General features: G+C 41.2%; 1 pseudogene; it reads left to right on the top strand.

Moving 5' to 3' along the window:
- The first annotated feature begins 2,573 nt into the window (after positions 1-2,573).
- On the top strand, positions 2,574-2,693 carry LOC129890977 (5S ribosomal RNA; annotated as a pseudogene).
- Positions 2,694-6,026: the final 3,333 nt, after the last annotated feature.

Raw genomic sequence — 6,026 nt, 5'->3', positions numbered from 1 at the left:
GCTTGCTTGATGTACTTTCTTTTCACCTGCTTGCTTCACTTTCGTATGTTCGGAAACTAGGTTTTGCTCCCTCTCGTAGGTTCGTCATCTCACTTTATTTTAAGAGCCTATGTAATCCGTGCTACGGAGGCTTGGTATGTACTCCAGTAGCTCAAGTATATAAGACTTTTACATTAATAACTTACGTTGGTAAATCGGATCCTACGACTCATTAGTTGGCCTCTAATTCCTTCCAGATTCTTATGACTCCATCTCCAACCTTCTCTACTATGGGGTATCACATTCTCCCTTCCTTAGAGTCGTTTGATAGTGTCGTAGCATATCCGGATCACATGGTAATATCCAAGAAACTTATGAGACATTTCGAGTTTTAAAAGCTTGGGGTGTAATATCCTTCCCCCCTTTAGAACATTCGTCCCTGAATGTTAGACAAAACTTCTCTTAGCACCTTATACAAATCGTAGGGAGATTATTTATTGTTTCCATAACAAATACTTCTACCCAGGCACTTAATATACGAGTTTCAGTAATTGGGGTTACCTACAGACATCGGGTGCAGGTGCAAATACATGTGTTTCATGTTCTCTTCCTGGTTTTGGTTTTTCCACCGCATCTTGACAGAATGCACGTCTTTAGTCTACAATCTATCATCTTGCCAATCCAAGATGGCGATAGGTTTTTCCTCACAGGATTCCATCTCCTGGACCTCATCTATGGAATATACCCTGGGTGGCTCGTCAGTAACCTTGCGAAGCATTCCTATCTAATGGACTGGGCGTATAGTTTCCAAATGAGGTGGTAAGCTCAACTTACCAGCCACGTTGCCTACCTTATGAGTAACTTGATACAGTCTAATATATTTTGGGTTAAGTTCCCTTTTTGGGTGACTCCGTTATGAACATCTAATCATCAATTTGAACTTTGAATGTCGATGTCGATTATCTATATATCATTTTTGCCGACCCTGGGTTGTTAGTCAATAGTTTGCTTAATCCTGTTTGGCCTACCAGCTTAGTCTTTTCCCCAACAGGGGGATTTATACACTCTGCCTTACAACATCTTGTAGGGGGTTATTTGGATATTGGAACGGTAGCCCTTCTCGTAGGAAAACTCAATAAGTGGTGGACGGTTGTCTCAGTTACTCTTAAAGCCAACCATATAGGCTCGTAATATACCTTCTAACGTCTGATACTATGCTTAGTCTGTTCAGCAGCTCGAGGGAAAAACTGGGGTACTACGATCTACCTGTGTTCCCAATCTCTTCTTGGACTGATGTCCAAATGTTAATCATAATTAAAGTCCTTCTATCTAAGATATTAGCTGGGGAAACCTCACGGAACCTTACTACCTCCATGTTCTATAACTCCACCTAATTTCAGCTGCATAGGTGCTCTTGCTTGAAAGCAAATGGGCTAATTCGTTAGCCTACTCGCAATAACCCGTATAGCACCTACTCTTAGAGAGTATAAAATAGGTTCATAACGATGTTGATAATTTAGGAACTGTTAGCCTCGTATAGTCCTTCTTGACTCTTTTCAGAACCTTAACTGGCACTCTATCTTTTGAGTTTCCCCTTTTTTCCCATCCTTAGGGCTGGCTACTGAATAATGCTGCAGTCCCCTCATATAATGGCTCTCGTAGTCATTCTGTGCTTTGTCTAGCATGATCTGGTATAATTCCGAAGGAATTTTGGCGTATATACTCGCCATCCTGTAGTAACCAGCTAGTTCTGCCAGTTTCATTTTAACTCTTTCACAATTTCCCTTACCCCCTCTTGTAATCCTCTAGACCCATTATCTTGTGTCATTCTTTACCTTTACAAGATTATGAGAGGGTACAAGAAATATCCCGGCGCTACCTCGTTAGTTCTCATGTCTTACCTTACCTTTTTATCCCTTATACTACATTCGATGTTGGGGTAGATCTTTGGTCCAATTGTGGCCATGTCTTACCTCACCCGTAGTACTAATTCCATCTCAGTAGTTTGGCTTAATCTATCTTTTCTTCTCTCGGTAGTTAATTGTAACTTGATCTCCTTCGCCTGGGTATATAGCTGTAGGAACTCCATAAGGTTATACCAGTCCTTTACCCTACAATTTTACACCTTCTCGGCTGAGTAGGTAGCCTTTTATCGAAGGAGCAGGGGCTAATATCTATAATCCACAAGTAACATTCCCTCCAGCGTCATTTGGCGTTGGAGTGCAAAGTGAGTCTTGTAATCCTGGTCATACAGTGGAATTTTCGACCTTGGGTATCACTTCCTGTCATCCATAACTTATATCAGCTGGTAACCTTACCTTTTGGGTTTTGCTGTTTCTCGCCCTCAGAGTTGGCTGCCAAGTGGTGTCGAAATTCCCTCTCCCACTAGCCCATATAGTCATTCTGTGGTTTTCCTCTCACTAACTGGTTCTATGTTGAAGAGTTGTGGCATTTGAGTGCATCATCAGTTAGCATTTAGCTAATCCTTCTTGTCTTACTTAAATCCTTTTTACAATACCCCCCCACGTAACGTATAGTACTCCAGGAACATAATCTTGTGTTGTTTCTCTGCCCCTAGTTCAGATTCTTCCATCTCGCGCGATCATACCAGCACTAACGCATTAAGTTCCATCAGAATTTCGAAGTTAAGTGTGCTGGGGTGAGAGTTATACTGGGATGGGTGACCTCCCTGGGAACCCTTCGTGTCGTGTTTCATTACAACACTTGCCATAATGTGCGGGGCACTCTACTTAGCTACAAATTTACCTCAGCATTGTCTCGCGAATCTTTATGTTTCGCCTTGTCCTTCCCTCTGTTATCTTCCAACCGATATAAGGGTAGATCTTTAGTTCCACCACGACCATGACCCTTTTTGGTCATTTTGGTCTAGCAGGTTGTCATTATCCTTCGTAATGTCTCTTGAGTTGGTCGATATCCTTTCATGGTTACACTTTTTTATTTTTATACGCCACCGCCTTCTAGTGTTATGTTGTTCAAGGTCTCATCACAACCTTATTAACGCTGTCTTATGTAGCATTCTAGTTTCCATCCAATTATTGGTGGCTTCCGGACCTTTCTAACTTGGTTCGGCAAAATATTTTATTGAAGTTTAGAAGTCCATCTCAAATATATTGCCATATCAATTGCCTCCTCCTACTTTTGCCATTTTCTCATTCACTTCCCCCCTTTAGAGGGTTCTCGTACTTTCATCTACCTGTACCTTGCCCTATGTCTCTATGTCCAGTCTCGATTTTGCCCAATCTCTTTCTCCAATCTACGTGGTACTGCATCAGGTCCCCGTCTTCCTATATTATTTTTTTTACAACCTGGTTATCCGCATACGAAAGCTTGGCTAAATTATGAAACGACGAGAACCTTTTCATACATAGTGCGACATCTCGTTTGTTACTCTGTACTTGAGTAATGAGACCCATGAAATAACTTGCCCAAGGCCACATTCTACTTATCCTTATAAAAGTTGATATACCCTTGTAGCCGTTCTAAATTTCCTTTTAACTAGGCCACATTTGTATTTCGATATTCATTTTCCAAGATTATCTTGGAGTAGTGGCTTTCCCAACCTATATCCCTTGTTTCTTGGGACGAATAGAAGTTGCGCCATTTATTCCTTAAATTTTCCATCCTCGTCCCTTAAGGGTTCCACCATTTTTGGGGCAACGTTGTGTACACGCGTTATTTTTTTTGTATCTTGAGCTCCATGCTTTTACTGTGTTCTCAACGCAGGATTTTAACTTAGTCAACGCATACTATATGCGCCTTACTATTTGTCCCACTTTATCCCTGCATACTCGTATCACACTGTTCAATTCATATTTAAACATCCCCAAGTAAAGAGGGTGTCCCTCATCGATGACATGAAGAGTATCTCTTATAGCTTTAGTTAAACATAATAGGGGTACTTGATATCAATTTTTAAGGCATACTAAAAGTCTATGTTTCATTTCCTTTTCTTGTCTTGGGAAGATTTCGGCAGAGTTTCCTCTACACTTCTTACTATCCCACAACCTGCACACAGAAAATACCAACAATGCCTCAAAGGGCCAACACACATATATATATATTCATATCCTATCACAGCTGCACAGGGCTTTCAATATCATCTTACACCGCAGCCACACGGGGCTTTCAATATTAACAATATTATAAAAATACTGGACTTACCTCGTATGTCAAACTTCAAACTGCATTTGTTGCACTTTCTGTTTGCCTTCCTTTCAGGGTTCAACTTTACATTTCAATATTAGTTCATTACATTACCCAAAGGATATCTTCCGTGCCTTTACTTTACTTACCTGCTTGATTCGTAATGTCCCATGTCATCAATTACCTCCTTCTGTTGGTATTGTCCTTCTGTTAAGATCCAAGGTTAGTATAAGAAATTTTCCTATGACTCAGATCTATAGCACGATCTCAGATGTGAAAGAAAGGTAACATCCTAAATGCCCTGTAGCTTTCTGTTTATAGATGTGGCGCGCAACACATCGATACCCAAGACTCTATTAGACACGGTCTGCAGACACTCTGAGGATGAACTGCTCAGATACCACTTCTGTCATGACCCAATCCTGTAGGCCACGACTGGGGTCTGACCTGGACCCCCCCGTATACCTACCAATAAGTTGTAGCCGTATTGAACTATGAACAAGGTGATACCTCTCACAAAATAAAAAACCCCAATGAGTTAAAGCTTTTTTTTTGTGTGCGTGTGGCCTCTTTCACTCGTCTCATAACACATAAGGGCATGCAAGCCAACAAGGCTGCTGTAACATAACAATATTCACAAAATGCCGTCTAGGCACAATCGAAACGAACTCACAAATATCCCACATTCATATGTCTACAGACCTTTAAGAATAGTGACAACAATATATGGCTGGACAGGGCCCCCGCCGTACCCCTGAATGTACAAATATATACATTAAGTGACCAGTATCAAAAATTAGGCTTCAGAACAGTGAAGCACTGGCAATATGGCTGAGAGGAACTCCTAAACTGACGGAACTCCAAAATAAGCATCTGTACCTGCGGGCATGAAACGCAGCCCCCCGAAGTATGGGGGGGTCAGTATGATATATGTACTGAGTATATAAAGCATAACAACACATAACTGAGACCATAACTGAAGTAGGGATGCAAGGGAAAAGTATAACAATTAACAAATAATTGTACCTGCACCTTAGGACACGTAATCATACACATCATCATATGTTATGCCCAACCTGCTAGTGAACTCGGTGTCATAATCATTTCCTCATATTCACATGTCATTGTACCATCATGTATTTCATTTTATCATATCATTGTATACGGTATCATATCCTCGTACACGGTATAATCTTATCATGTATGTCATCATATTACATCCGATTCACTACGGGCTTGGGGTTACACATGTATCACTCTAATCTCATATGCATGCCTTCATAAAGTATCCGGCCCCTTTAGTGAGAGACTCGGTGAATAGAGTGGTGTACGTCTATAGCGTACAATCATAATATACATACCGTACCCGGCCCTCTAAGGAGGGACTCGGTGTTTCTTCCTTATTTTGCCATATATACTATCATATTACAGCCGGCCCAGGACTCGGTGAATAATTATATCGTCATAAAATATAACATATATCACACCTCACGTACGGAATCGTCTCCTCGTGCGTGGAACTGTACACATCCGGCCCAGGACGTGGTGAAAGAAGTAGTAAAGCTGCGCCCGACATAATATCCGGCCGCGAAGAAAGAAGGGTTATAGCATACACGAGTAGAGTAATGAGAAACTATATGCAACTAAGTCACCCTCTGAGACTCAATGAAATACTCAAGTGAACCGTCACCTGAAGATCAGGAAGGTACTTATCCAAAGTGCCCTTTAGATGTCATTAGGGGTTACGTCAATTGGGGCATCAGGAATCACAGACATGCCTCAAGACAATGCTACATAGCTTATGCAATCAGAAACATGGTTTATGTAATCAGAGACACGATTATGCAATCAGAGACATAGTTATGCAATCAGGTACATTGATC

Source organism: Solanum dulcamara, chromosome 5 (genome assembly GCF_947179165.1).
Source record: "Solanum dulcamara chromosome 5, daSolDulc1.2, whole genome shotgun sequence".
In the NCBI taxonomy this organism is placed as follows: domain Eukaryota; kingdom Viridiplantae; phylum Streptophyta; class Magnoliopsida; order Solanales; family Solanaceae; genus Solanum; species Solanum dulcamara.
This window is presented reverse-complemented; position numbering and strand designations above follow the sequence as displayed.